The sequence below is a fragment of the Sinocyclocheilus anshuiensis genome, unplaced genomic scaffold, assembly GCF_001515605.1.
Source record: "Sinocyclocheilus anshuiensis isolate Anshui unplaced genomic scaffold, SAMN03320099.WGS_v1.1 scaffold1082, whole genome shotgun sequence".
Classification (NCBI taxonomy): Eukaryota; Metazoa; Chordata; class Actinopteri; order Cypriniformes; family Cyprinidae; genus Sinocyclocheilus; species Sinocyclocheilus anshuiensis.
In genome coordinates this window covers 2,276,723-2,292,666 of record NW_015542379.1, presented here as the reverse complement: position 1 = coordinate 2,292,666, position 15,944 = coordinate 2,276,723, and the positions used below count along the sequence as shown (strand labels likewise).

The 15,944-nt window shown below is 39.6% G+C and overlaps 1 protein-coding gene across 8 annotated transcripts in view; it reads right to left on the bottom strand.

The window, feature by feature from the left end:
• kirrel3b (kirre like nephrin family adhesion molecule 3b) overlaps positions 1 to 15,944 on the bottom strand; it is a 201,267-nt gene that overhangs the window by 149,285 nt on the left and 36,038 nt on the right. The gene's annotated exons all lie outside the window — the stretch shown is intronic.

Here is a 15,944-nt window from a genome sequence, read left to right as displayed (position 1 = left end):
AGGCATGACGAAGCAGATATCGTCCTCTTTTGGAAGGCCAAACAAAGTAGTTTCGCTTTCACAATGAATCACACAGTGCCTTCACGACATGGCGGCTGCAACAACAATACTACAGCGAGAATAAAAGTTACGCCTTCTTTCTTTGCGTGAACATTTGGGCGGCATTATGCAAATCTTCCCACATAGTGACGTAGGTATGTGGGGGCGTGTCAGAACGAGCCATTTTAGGTAGGTGTGGCTGACTCTTAACTTTTATAAAGAATATCTCTTTGAATTTGAGACTTTAGTCTTTGCAACTTTACAGATCTTCTTTATGCACCAAGAGCTTGTAACACTCCAAAGAGAAAGGAAAAATTGAAATTGCATCATATGACCCCTTTAAACTTCTGTGCAGCATTGTAGATCTTCATTTTTTATATAACAAATAAATGATTACATTTCTAATTTAATAATGATTTTTCATCCTTATGTTTGCAGCTGTAATTGTAAATCTAAAGAGAAGCTTTTGCTTGACTTTGATCGACTGCAAAACTAAAATGTTTCCAAATTAGGCAAAATAACTGATGATGAATGGCACATTAGCTTTCAGGCTGAGAAACGAATGACTACTGCATTGGAGAAAATAAACTCCAGTTCGATACCACTGCTTTTTGGTTACACAAAAAACACCAACACAAGATATTCTGGAGAAAAGAACACCATGGAAGAAAGGTTCATGTCCAAGAGGCAGGCCATAGCTGAACAATAAGTCAGTATGCTGTGCTAACATCTCTATATCCCGTCTTCTCGCATTCAGAGGAAGGCAACCTTAATCCCGCGTGACAGAGGAAGACGAGGGGTAGCGGGGAAGGTCCGACCCTCTGGCGGGCCACACTGCCACTGCCTCAACCTTACCTGAAATCTGCCGCTGTGTCAAGCGTCATCAGCCTCAAATCCATAACACCGACGCCTGCCATCCCAACTACACAACATCAGCTAACACGTCTCAAACCGCCCGGTTAAACGTCCTCCTCTCTCAGGCTCACTGTTATTAGCTCCATGCTATTATTCGCGTGACTGGGCAGAGTGATGGCATAAGAGTGAGGCTTCAATAATTCGCATCACCCAAGTTTAGAGCGAGGTATAACTACACTAAAAGTGAAGCGACCAACTTTACACATTTTAGTAGCATGACAACAGCGTGTGTGTGTATGTATATGTGTGTGTGTGTGTGTATGTGTGTGTGTGTGTGTGTATGTGTGTGTGTGTGTGTGTATGTATGTGTGTGTATGTGTGTGTGTTTGTGTGTATTCTGAAATGTATTTACAAATGGGAACTTAATACTTAAATCTGGGTGTTTTCCATATTTTTATTAGCTGTATATTGTGTAAACTTATCCGTTCACTTTACCCAAAATGAACTGCAACATTCAGCCTCGGATGAATATGACACTAGTCCTTCAGTATTGAGTTTCTGCTCAGGCTCACTGTTATTAGCTCCATGCTATTATTCGCGTGACTGCGCAGAACGACGGCATAAGAGTGAGTGCTTCGACAATTCACATGACCCAAGTGCAGAGTGAGTTATAACTACTCTAAAAGTGAAGCTACTAACGTTACATCTTTCAGTAGCATGACAACAGCTCAGCAGTTGTGTAGCTTTTTCCAATTTTGAGATAACTTTTCCAAAAATGGGTAAAAAAAAAAAATTTCCTGAACAATTTTCAAACAGTCCTTTTTTTTTTTTTGTCTTTTACTTTTTCCTACCACTGCACTTTGTCTATCTCTCCATCAGTGTGGATCTTGTATTTTTAAGGTTGTCGCTCATTTTACTCCATCGTTTCATACATTGTGAATCCCAATATCCTTGTGGAAAAAAGAAGTGTGCTTAATAAAATTGAATGTGCACTTGTAGTGTACTTCAGATCTCAAAAGTATATAGTATATAACATATATATAAATCTACTCTCAGATATAAGAGGCCACTTAAATGCATTTAAAGATAGACACTTTCATTGCAGTTTCTTAAGACACATTAGAACATTGTTAAAGGGCTCTTTGAAATAACATCAAGTTTACTTCAAAGATACCTTTTAATTCTCATGTTATAATAATCTTTTACCATGCTTTAAATAAATGCATTCATTTTGATGTGTTGACTAACGTTCTAAAGCACATGCAAAGCACTTGAATGCATTTTTAACTGTAGTTTGTCAATTGACATTAAATTACAAGTTAACATATTTTAAATATACTGTTGCAGCTTTATCATTACAAATATAAATATATTTAAATACATGACATGCAAGTTTCAATAGAAATGGCATTCAAGTGTATTTTAATTTACCATAAATGCTTGTCAGTACATTCAGCAGTACATTTTTACCATATTTTACAGACAATGGAAGTAATTATGAAATGATTACATAAGTAGAAATTAAGTGTATCATCAAAAAGGGCTCTAAAGTTCAAGTAACTGCATTTGTGTTTAATAACATGCAATTAAGTGTCTTTTTTTCATTTACTTCACACATGAAAAGTGTATTCTTTTAACATGTATTATATTGACAATTTGGACAAAAATTTGCAAAGGATCCACTAAACAGCCACTGGTGGCTTTTTTACCAACTTCAGGATCACACTCATAAAAATGTAGCTGGAGTTAATCAGCAATGCAGAATGACTAAGGCTGGGTTCTAGTATTTGTTTATCTTCAGTGTTGAAAAATACAGTGACATTTTGAAATAGAGTTTATGGATTTTTAGTCCTGTATTGCTGACGACACATGCTGAAATGCAGAACAAAAGTGAATAAAGTGAGTAGCCGACATTCACTGTGCATTCTGGGAATTTCTAGGGTGCAAACATTTGTGTGCTGACTCCCTTGACAGTGTACTTACTACTGAACAAGGTAACAGATTTACACACATCATTAGCAATATCATGATATTACTTCTGAGGATCAAAAACACAATATTATAGCCACTTGTATGCATTTAGCACCAAAAAGCAAGTAAACTACACCAGTTGCATTTCAGTAGATCAGAGAATTCACTGGGTTATTTCTCAAGGTTGTCTCAAGACAGATGCTTCTTGACGGCTTGACGTCCCATCCTCAGCCAACATAACCAACATATTTGCGAGAATAATGGAGTTCAGAAGAAAGGTGGAAGATGCATGGCGGACAGAGAGTAAAGAATAGGCCACAGCATCAAAGATCTTTTATCAAGCACTGCCTCATCTGAGGTCTGAACGGGGCGGCATGAGAGAATAATGAATTAATAAAAAAAAAGAGAATAGATAGGGATTGGAGAGGCGCACCTTGCTCTCCATGTCCAGGGAAAAAAAGCCAATCACTGCGCAGTGAGGTGTGAGTACCATCCATTATGTCGCGACTGACAAGTTAGCAGCAGTCAGAGAAAGAGCTGCACTTAATAAATCAAATCTGACACCTCCTCCCCAGCACCCTTCTCAACTACCGTTCCTGCTTCTTCTTCGTCTTCTTCCTCCTCTTTTTCATGTCTGTCATCCCTCCGTCCTCCTATCCAAGAAGCTTCAAGACGCATTCACACCTCAACCCTCGGCTCTACACACCACAAATGTTTTAACAAGCCCTCTGTGACAAAATGCCCCCTGCGATTGTTCAGTTGTTCATGGATTTTGCTGTTCAGAAATAGCACTAATGCCATTAATCAGAATGTCGCAATCTATGGGCCAATTACTTGCATTCGGCAGCTTAATGGGAAAAGATTTCCTTGATACCTACATTTTAATTTGCACATCTGACGACGAAGCGTTTTTTATCAAGTACAAGGAGAAAAAAAAAATGTCCACCATGTGCACAATTAGCACCTATTAGAAAGGCATAAATACACACAAATAACGTATAAACATAATTGCGGAGAATTTAGAGTGCTTTTTCACACACTTAGCACTGTAAATAAAGCACACCGTAAAGCCGTGTCTCGCAGTTTTAATCAATTACTTTTATGATTTCCCCCTCTCCTTTTTTCATAGGTAGGCTGTGTTTGGTTAAATCTCAGATAACAAGTAAAATACATCAAACAATTCCCAGAAACAGATGTTTGTTTGACTTAATGGTCAAATGAGCTGTAACTTGCTAATGCTGCTAACATTACACTTAATTGTAGGCAGAGCATAATCGTAGTTCAAAAGTTAAAAGTAACATCATGTTAACAACTGATAACAACATGTTGAGCCAATTTAAATTTATAATAGATTTACTGACTAATTAACAAATTACATGTAAGCAACACAAGAAATACACTATGTATGTGTGAATGTGCAAGATAGCATGCGCAAAAGTTGTACTCAAAATTCTTACAGACTTTATGTAGCTCCACCCATTTTCAGCTCTTCTGTCGTCTGTTTGTGTTTTCACAGCGTAAAGGTAAGGTCGCATGAATTAACCGCTTGTTTTCAAATCTTCCTGGTCTACTGATATTTGTTATGACATCCTCTTCGAACATTACAGTGCACATGATAACTTACAATAAGTAAATCCACTTCACCCGCTAATTACTCTTCAAAAGTGATGCTATATAGCGCTACAGCAAAAATGGAAGTTCAAAGACAAAGTTCTAAATATGTTTGCACACTTGTTATATGGTCTATAACAGCAACTGCTTTTTTTATTCATGCTGCAGTGCATGCCAGCATATGTCAGATCAACAAGTCATCATATTAGATTGTTTGAAAAACTCATATACTATAGTTGGAGCTATTATTGGTTGAATGCATTTTTATGTAGATTCAAACTAATTCACATTTCTTCTGTGACTCAAAAGGCCCTGTATGCTGGATAGAATGTAATTTGTTTTTGTACAGTCTTTGTAAGAGTGTGTGTGTGTGTGTGAGGGACAAATCTGCTGGCCTACCGCTAAACAAATCTGCCTTGAAATGTGATCAGAAACCTAATCAGCTTCTTCGTTTGATGTCCTGATTAAAAATGGATATCAAGGCGGTGGTCAAAATAAGCGGAGGAATCTTTGAACTTCTAAAGGTTGAGGAACGGCCAATTTTCCCATCTTCCATCACAAGCAGTTCACAACCCGGAGACCCTGTGAAACTGATTCGATCCTGTGCACCCTATTTCTAGAGAATGATAGAGGGCGACTTCCAAAGGACACACATGCACAAACATACGTACAGTATACACGTACACACACACAGACACACACACACTCACTCACATAGCAATGCACAAAATCCTGTTTTTCAGCCTCACGGCTCCAAATTCACATGAGATCTTCTCCCTCTAATCATAATGTATCCCCTACGGCATTCACACTCCGAGCCATCTTATATTTCATCTGCCAAAGCTATTTCAAGAAGTATGTGACAGAGAAAACTCCCTCCATATCTCATGCCACCGTGTGCTACCTCCCACTGTACCATTGACACATTTTGTGATGTCACCTTTTAAAATGCAAGCAAATATATAAACAGATATTAATAAATAAACCCGCTACCGCTCTTCTCTCCGGAGCTTCATATAATTTCGACCTTTCCTCGGTAGGTTTTTTTGAGTTAGGTAATTGGGTTGCGTGTCCCAGGGCCTGAGAGTGGGGAGGGTTATGGGAAGCTGGATGCAGCATGGTAATGGCGTAGTGCCAGCAGGTAGGCCTATCCCAGAGCTGGCTTGATGAGGTCCCGTGAGCGCTCTGCATCTGTTTGCCCTGATAAGCCGACACAAGGCTCAGGCTAGGGAGGGAAGCGTTCCCTCGTTCTACAAGTCCCCCACTTTGAGTCGTTGAGGAATGGACTAATGCATGACAATCTAGCGGCGGTTCTGCTCTAACCCTGCCCAATCCCTAGCCATACTGCACCAACCAGGAGAAGTCTGGTTAAGGCTAGGGGAAATAAATGAGTGTGGACGCCTTAATCCCACTCTCTCTTTCCTCTTCACAGAGTTTCAGGGATTTCTTTCCTCTGTACGGAGAGCTGTGCACTCAGGCCCGGCTCAGGCGGATGCCATGAAAATCCAAGCGAAATCCAAAAAAAATAAAAAAAATAAAATGCGCAAGCATGAACAGATAGGAATACAGGTTTAAATCCCTTTAGAAAGCAGGAAAGTTACAAGGTGTAGGATCTATGTGCCTACATCTCAAATAAATCTTTCAAGTCTCAGTGTTTTTTTGTGTGCCATATGTTAAATGAATGACGACGAGGCATGGGAACCATCTCTTTGATGTAAGTGGGCAATATACACCTCACAGCACCCCCTTTTTCCTCAGCCCCTTTTTTAAAACGTATTTAACCAAGTCTCTCCTGTGGTATCTCAATCTATGAATTCATATGAGAAACACGGCAGTTCAGAGCAGTTCACAGTCCCCTTGTGGGCTTCTGTGCATGTGTATGCATGCAAATGTGTGTTGTGGAGTGCATTTATATGATGTCTATGGAAAGACACCCTTAAGAGATATAAATATTGGGCATGGACTTTGCAATCTGCCCATGCATTACTAACTTCAAAATATACTAAAGCCAAAAGTATGCTTTGGTTTTGTATGCATACGCATATGCAGGCGGTCAACACATGCACTCTATAAAGCTTCATCTTTGTCCAGTGTCAGCGTTATTTTTCTCCAGAAGGTGACTGATAAAAAATGTAAACTAAAGTCGCATGCTATGTCTGCTATGTTGTTGTTGCTCCATCTCTTTAGTTTTGTTTTCTACTGTAAAACAACGGCCCGGGCCAGTGTTGCCACCTTGTGGAAAAACTGGTTAGGGCAAAACAAATTCAATACATGTGAGACCTGCACATCCAAAGTATGTGCTGTTACAAAATCAGGTGGAGCACTACTATTCTGTTGACCAAATTTACATCATGCACTGTACGCAGACCCTCGCATATGCATTAAAACTGAACTATACGTTGGGCTTAATGCATGGACACCTGAACACATTTGTGGTTGTTGAACATTTCATTTCAAACCCATTACTTTTGCTTCCTAACAAGTTTTCTTCTTCTTGGGAAGGTTTTTTACTAAACAATGGAACCTGGATGAAGGGTTTTCTTAGGTGCTGACATGTGAAACATAGGGTCTGGCTCACAGGTTGTGTAGTACAGCAGGGGCATTGTCATGCTAGAACTATAATTCTCTAGAATGTCCTTACATGGTGTAATATTAACATTTCTCATTGAAGTTATTGTAATAGCCAAACCTGTTATTTAGACAAGGGTGTCCACATACTTTTGCTCTCTTTTACCGTGCACGCACGTTCACGCTCGCTCACTTTCAGCCAATATCTCCAAGCAGGTAAAGCTGAGAGATTAGTGCATTTAATATCTTCAGCACACATATCCAGGCATACAGCTCCTTCAGTATTAGTCTTGTTTTTTTCTCTCTCTTGCCATCTTTCTCTCCTTTGAGGCACCATCTCCTTTTTAGCCTCAGGGTTAACATAATGCTGATTATTTTCTTCTCGTCTGGACATCATGAGGGTTATGATCAATGGACATTAAAGAGGAGAGTAACATGATGGGCCCTTTAGCATCATGCTAATGGGAAACTCTGTGGGGGCAACACTAATGATGGCTATGGTCTGACGTGAGGTCTTCCTCATATTAACCTCACGCGCACCCACAAGGATGTAAGCTTGCCTGAAGGATCAGACAAAAGCCCACACACTTGAAACGTGTCTATACACTTTAAAACCCATTTGAAAACACTTGCTTAGTTGGTTGATACTGGTAAATGCTGGTTTGGTGTGGGTCTAGCTGTTTTGGCAACATCGCTACACGGTTGCCAGTAAAGCTAAGCATAGTCTATGTGGTACAGCTGGCTGATTGAGGTAATCTTGAAACCTGGTGGAAACATCCGGAACAGGGAGTGCAGTGACTTGCCTATTTGTACAGTTATATTGAGGATTTTAAAGACATAGCTTGTATCTTGGGCTGCAGTCATAACAGCACAATTCATTTGGTCATGCAGGAAGATAGGGTTGCGGGTGTGAAAAGAAATAAACCTTCATTATCAGACCAGATGCTACTTCCTTAATAATGAAGCTGCATACGAAACTATTCATTCCACATGGAGTGACAATGTGCTGCATTTGAGATATGGCACAAACTGAAAAAAAAAAAAAAATGGAGGGAGAGAAAGCAAGAGAGAGGGAATGACTTTCACCATAGAACCAGAGACTTCATTTCACCTTTTGGACTTTATGAGACTGCGTGCACATAAACTCAGTCTTGTACCCTCTTTGGCAGTGTGAGTATGGATATATTCAGCACGATTGTGGTTGAAAGTGGTCGAAGAGAGACAATCATTACACCCAAGGTCAACCACTACAAGAGCAGTACATCAGTCTTGTGTAATCGACAACAAATTCGCTTCTCAGCCTGAATGCAACAACAGCCGAAATACCTAAATCTTGTTTTCACTGAGTGGATTACTTCAGGTTGTTCGCTAATTGAATGCATGAGCAAATCTGCCCTTTAGCTGAACTCTCCACATTATGAAAGTTATTAAAAAGTTATTTTCAGTTTTCTTCCTAATAGTGAGCTATGAGTGCTGACCTATTACATGAAAACGATCATATCTGGTCAATTTTAAGCATTATTTTGATCGTTTCAGGAAAGTAAGCCATTGAACAACACTCTATGTTGTGGTTTTGGTGTAACATTTTCAAGAAACTGAAAATACAATCCATGAAAACCTTGAGCACTTTTAAAGCAAACAAAGCTTTTACTCTATAAACCAGAGATTTTTTATTTTTATTTTTCCCCTCTACCATAGTTTCCATTCATGAGTATGCATGGTCATATTTGGTGCAATACCCGTACCCTCATCCTTTTCTCTCCTTTCCTGACCCTTCCGTCACAGAAATGTCAAGGCTTTGAGTGACAGCAGCAGTGGATCCTCTAACCTGCTTTAATCAACCTGTCAGACCGCATCACCCTAAACACAAACAGCCTGCCACAGGTAAACTATCTGCATGCGCCTGTGAAGGTGGACGTGGTCTCCTTGAGAATCCAGGCAGATTCATCACTGTGATGGAGTGAGAGAGAGAGCACAGACTTAAGAAAAGGGGGTAAAAAAGAGGGAGAGATGCTAACTATAGACACAAGGAGAAAAACAAGCCCCACTAACCTTTTTGTCAGCTACTTTGAAACTGCAAACTGTAAAGCTACAAGCTACTCATAATTTATAGTTAACTACACTCAAGCTGCTCTATTTGGAAAACTAGTTAGCTACATTAATCTCAAATCACTTAAAAATAGCTTGACTGTAGTGTTCTCATTTATGAGTAGCTTGTAGTTATACAAGCTGCAGTTTCAAAATATCTTTTAAAATATATAACAGATTATATAATTAAAAAGTAAATTATTTCTGCAATATTTAGCAATATGTTCTCATTAAAAATAATAATTATGTTTTATGAATTAACGAGTCTCAGTTGAGGTGAGGGCATTACATTTGAACAGATACATGTAAATATACAACTGAAAAATCTAATGATTCTGATAAACGGCATATTTTAAAAATCAAAGACACAAAAATGCTGCACAGAGACTACAATTTGCCAGCTTTTTGGAGGGGCTGGGGGGATAAGGCTTTAACATTGAGAGTGTTTTGTAATTTCATCTGTTTGTAAAGTTGCGACAACACTTTGCCATGCTACATTGGTTCTTGTTGGGGGAAAAAAATAGCTGAACTGCCGTCATACAAATGTTAAATTGTAGCTAAGGTGCTAGCATTACTACATTTATGTAGCACTACATTTTGTGCACTGCAGTAGTTTGTTCACCTTGCAAAACAGAGAAAAAAATCAGTACATGTGAATATTTGTGTGTAGAACCTTGTCTCTCAGAGGCTCATGTTTAAGGAGAAACCAATCAATAGTGTGGTGAAAAAATTGTGTGTATAGACAATACTGAATCTATGTGCTCTGCTCAGCGTGGCTGTTATCAATGTACCGATGAGTTCTTTGGCTACATCATCCCAAAAGCAGAGTGTGCCATTAGCAAAATCAATAACAGACAGATGCTTTATCATGTATACATCAGTTAACCAGCAAACAATATCGAAAATCTTGCTTACCGGAGACACGTGGAGACCAATAATGAAGGAACAACTGGGCAATCAACCTTCAAAGATTATTGTAATGACGTTTAAACATCGATTACACTTTGCCACGTGTTAATTAAGCCACATGGGGTGAGCGGTAATTATTTCATAAAAGCAATAAGACATTCAAGGCTCTGCTATATGTGAATATAGGTGCTATATTAAATATTAATAAATAAATAAATAAATAATGACATTCATAAATTTCATTTAATTTATATATTGTGAATGTATGCAGAGCTAAAAGGCTGTCTTGGAAGACTTGAAAAGTCTTGAAGGTCTTAGTGTTTTTTACATATTTTATTGTTTTATAACTGTTTTTTTTATATATCTAAAATTCACTATATATAGACAGTTTATTTAAATAAATACAAATATTTAAATGCATTTACCTTCATCTAGAATAAATAATTAATTGCATGTAATTTATTTGATTTATTTATTTATTTGTTTTATTTATTTATTTATTTTTAATGGGTGCTGCACACTGTTGTTTTGCATCATAATGCATAATTTGCATGCAGGACTGGAAGTATCCATTTTGTAAAACTTGTAAATGTGAGGGTGCAAAGTTCTAGATGTTCTAGTCATTATCTGTACCTGTTACATTGTGTGGCAACAGTAAAGAAAAAGTAGTCGAATGGAAAATGGATGAGAGATGTCTAGTTTTATGGTGTGTGTGTGTGTGTGTGTGTGCATATTTGTCTGTCTGTGTGGAGCCGAGGTTTCGTAATGTAAACGACTGCTCTTTCGATTTCTGCCCTGTGATCCAGAAAAATAAGAATAGAAACTGAAGATGGCTTGGCTTTTACAGAGCCCTCTGCCAAAACCTGCATCTGAATGAGTCATTCTCTGACAGCACACACACATGCACCTCCCTCATGAAAGCGATTTGCAGCAATTAGGGTGAAATCTGTCCTTCAGTGCATTAGAATTGCTCAGGGTTGAAAGACAGTGTCTCGCTTAAAAAGCTTTGGGCTCAGAGGAGTGCATTGTCTTTCATCTGAGGTCAGTTTTTCATCATTCTACGGACAACAACATGGAAAGAGGGATGCTATGTCTTTTCCTAATCCCGCACTTCCTGCCTTCTACCATTTAAGCTCATCAAGAGGGACTTGACATTAAGTAAAAAATCATTTTATTTTTTCTCGTATGCTCAATCTCTCTTTCTCCGCCCCCTGCCTTTTATTAAAAATAAAATATCATATTCTTAAATTAGCAGAATTAATTAGGCTTTTATTGTGTGCTTGCATACAGTCTAGAAATTACGAGAGCTTGCAGACTGAAAAGAAAACATTCCAGCCGATACAAAACACCAGCAGAGACGCTACCAGACATCTTCCAGCAGAGTAAATCTATAATACCTGGATAAATCTGTCTGTTAGCATTCCCATTCATCTCAAAGGCACTTTCTCTGCTGGTACGGGACTCAAGTATTTGGCTTAAATTCTGCCTTTTTTTGGCTGTGACGTCAAAGGCAGCAAGGAAAAACTCTTTACTCACTTCCACACACAAACAAAAAAAATATCCACTGGCAAAACGTTTACTATATACGGAGCCCCGCACATGACATGCAAGAAAAATTTTATAAATTGTACGCACAATTTACTAATTTGTTCCCTCGATGTACTAAAACGTGCACGCGATATATTTCGTTCCCTCGATTTGGTAAATTGTGCGCACAATTTACTCATTCGTTTTCTCGATTTATAAATCGTGTGCACGATTTATAAATCGAGGGAACGGAATAGTAAACCATGCACATGATTTAGCCTACTATTTTTTTCCTGAATTCCATGTGCGGGGCTCCGTAACTATATTATATTGACAACTTTTCTGATTGTTTTATGTTGCTCCTTCTTTTGTCATTTGGAGCTAGACAGCATTGACTTTTATGTTATGTAAAAGTGCAGCTTGGACATTCTGCCGAACATTTTCTTTTGTGCTTCACAGAATAAAGAAAGTCTTATGGGGTTTAAAAATAATGATGACAGACTTTTAATTTTTGAATAATCCTTTAAATTTCAAGGACGCACTCTCCTCATACTTCCCAAGAAACTTCTGCTTGGTGAGGATACCCAAGTGTGAGCTAATCATTAAAGTGGAAACATTTGCAGGACCTCTGGCTCGCATGCGTTCACCTTTCGCTCTGATAATCTAGCTGGGCACTAATTGATTACCTGCTGCGGCTAAAAGGCCCAGAAAGGTCAGAATTTGGCACCTCCGAAAGGACACGCGGGGTGGACGCCTTGGAAAGGTCACCGGCCTACCAGAGAGAAAATGGGAGATGAAGAGTGGGCAGAGATGGAGCCCAGGGGAGGCCTGGTGTGGCTAATTTTGGGGCAGACAGACAAAGGAGCGGTCTATATATAAGCACACAGGCACAGCCTATTGGCAGACGGAGCCGGTCTATCTCTCTGCCAGCTCAGTAATCCAGGTCAGAGTCCAGCAGGAGAGGTGCTCAAGAACACAGTCAGGTTTGGCTCAGGGAAACCTCATATCCCCTTGCCAAAGTTGCAAGAGTCTATTTTTCAGGCATCTTTTGGTGATTAGACTAGGAATGCTTCTCTTATAAACAATATTCTGTGTACGATAAACTAATAAAAGACTGTTGATATAAGTGTTCCAAGTTTTTAATTGCCCTCAGGGGCTTTATCTTAGCACACAAGTGCACACACACACTCTTTGAATCCGATTCAAAATGGCGATTATCTCTCGACACCGCTGCTCCTCCTAGAGGTGCTTGTACTCGCGGGACCGGCATGATTCAAAGGCTACAAATCAATTACTAGCTATTAAACACCGAAATGCATTTCTAAGGGATTCAGCCTCTTTTGGGGACAGTTCCTGCAGATTAATTACCTCTGGCTTGGTTTTAGCTTGTGCCAGCATGTATCCTATCTGTCTCGCTCTCCTGCTCTTTTTAAGCTCCATCTCTTTCTTTCTCCAGCTCTATCTATCTCTCTCTCTCTCTCTAATTAAATCAGCTTGAGCTTCATTTTGTCAATTACCAGTCCCTCCAAACACCATCATCATCTCCCACAGCACTCATCAACAAACAGCGGACAGTCTCTCTTCTTTTCTTCCCTCCCTCTGCTTTTACTGCCCGAAGAGCGAGGCTGTGAAGAAACCACACACATGGGGCACATCAATGTCTGCTTTTAGCTGACACACAACGAGCTCTCGTGGTCTGAATCTTGCCTGGTCTGAAAAGCAAAAGCAGTGTGACAGCCCAGCCTTGTGTTTTGAGTATTTAAAGAGACAAGACCATTTCTGTAGGCCAGGAAAAAGAGCAAGACTAACGTGTTTCCGAAGGCCACAGGAAGATTTAATAATTGAACACTTGTTCCAGAAGAAAGGTGATAAAAATGACTAGGGTATCGAAAAGTGTTTTCCTCGGTAAGCGTAAGATGTGACGGCCCTTTTTGTGGCAAGAAAGCACAGGTTGCGTTCTGACGGACTCAGTGAGTAGATAGCATTGACCGCCTTTGATTTGCACACGACGGACACCTTGATTTGCACACGACTGAACGGTGGCCTTTGTGGAGAGCAGTTCACCGTGAGCGATCCCTCAGGACAGCATACTGCCTGTCAGTCTGATGAAGGAGCTGGAGGTAAAGAATGGAATACGCCCGGAAAGGTGGATGGATGAAGAAATAGATTTCAGAGGACCGTTGGGATACGAGCGATAAGGAAGAGAGCTGACTCTCAGCAGAAATGACAAACACACAGAAACACAAAGAGTGCTGGTCAGTCACCTCTCCTCTGAGGTTTAATATTGTTCCATTTCACTGCATTGTACTGTTTTCCAATTTTTTTTTTTTGACTGTAAGCTGACTCCTCCTGCTTTGCTTGCAACTTTTTCTTCTTTCTCTTTCTTAGCTTCATTCTCTCAGCAGGGTCGTAAGATACAGGTAGTCTTGCTGACGCCAGGATATTTGCCACATCATTGATGCTAATGGAGAGCGATATGGAGCTGTTGTCTCGCTTCTGCTCTTGCATAGAGATGCACAAGCCACTAAAGCAAGATGCTGAGCGGAGTTTTTACGTGGCCATTTGAGTCAGTCACCTTTTTTGATGGATGCTAGGTCATTCATTCTCTGCTAAACTCGTCAGGAAGTACAAACCCATAAAAAGGACACTTGAGAATGAGGATACTTTTCCAGTCGTTAGAGGGATAGTACTCCAAAAAAATTAAATTAAATAAATAAAAATAAAAATAAAAAATAAAATTATCATAATTTGCATACCCACAATGTCCTTCCTTCTTTGGAATACCAAATTAAATGTTTTAAAGAATGGTGAGGCCCAAAATAAATGGACTCAAACATTCTTCAAAATATTTTCTGTAAGTCAGAAACATTTGCAACAACATGAGGGTGAGAAAATTACTTTCATTCTTAGGTGAACTCCCTTCAAGAGAAATTGTGTGTGTGTGTGTTATGAAACTCCAACTTCCGAGTGATTAGTGTTTTTCATTAGAATCCTTTTTTAGTGCTTTATTCAATGTATTCATTCATCAAGATGCGTCTCAGTTCAACAGCTGACATTAAGAATGCTTCTGCTCTGAAAAGATGCAACACAGATGATTCTCATAGTCTCAAAACTTCATTAACTTATTCAGTCCATTATCACCAATGGTAAATGATATCAGTGCCAGGAATAGAAATTGAATTTTAGCTGTATGGGCTTCAGTGACTCCTTTAAACTCCATTCTGTGCGCATTGAGATTACCTTTATGAAGCCTCTGAGAATCCATTTACCCAAGGTCCCAGCACATTGGTTCATTCTCACTATCTCGGTGGTCTTTCCTGGTTTTGAATACGCTTTGATGTCCTTCTCCTCTGCGCATCGCTACGTTTTATATCTCCGACTCCGTGTGCTTTCAAAACCACTCTTTCTCTTTGAAAAGCAAAACAGTGGGATGGGTTTACGTTCTCCACTGAAATAGAATGCGCTAATGCATATTCAGCAAGCCAGGGAAAGGGTGCTCACTTTATTAAAGTTATCAGTCATACTAAGGCAGCGTTACAGTCTTTTAAATAATGTATAAATTGATCTCATAGAGTTATTATCAGCCGCTTTTGTACAAATGCCATCACACTTGCAGGCGGGCAGACATGCTTAACTGCATAAATCCATATGGAAGGAAAAAGTGCAAATGCTCAGTCTCTTGGCTCAGAGAATGAGAAACGTGGGGCTGCTATAAAACGGCAACAGAAAAAAAAAAAGTTAATGCATGCATAGAAATCCACCACAAACACAGACGTACGTGCATATTCTTACCGCTTTGAGACAGCAGAATGATGGTGTGTAATTATTTTTTCAATGGTGGACCATGTGTTTATCAGAATGTTAATGTTCGCATAATAACAGGCTCCGCCGCACGGCTGAGAATGTCAAGCCTGTCCGGCTGTCAATCACTGCTCAAAATAGCAGGGCAAATAAGCATGCGCTGCTGTCACGGCAACTGACAGACAGAATCCGTGGCAGCCTTTAAGCTGACAAATATCAGGGCCGTGCACGGGAGGAATTATTCTATCAAGGAAAAAACAGAAAGAGTGTGGCCATTCCATTCCTAGTGAGAGAATGAGAGACCACTGGGCCTTCTGATACAACTCGCAAGTTAGACTAGATGGTGAAAGGCTGTGAGAGGGAGAAAGAAAAGAAAGTGTGACAGCATGATAAAAAGTGAGACTGTAAGATAGCTCACAATGAAGTTTTACATAACGCACTTCTGATTGGTCTTCACTTAGCCATAAACAACAACTGAAAGTTGCTTGGGAGGAAACAGCCCGCTTCGTTTCTAGCATATCATCTGAATGTTCTCTGAGTGTCTCATTGAAGCTGGCGTGGAGTTGGAAGAGCGG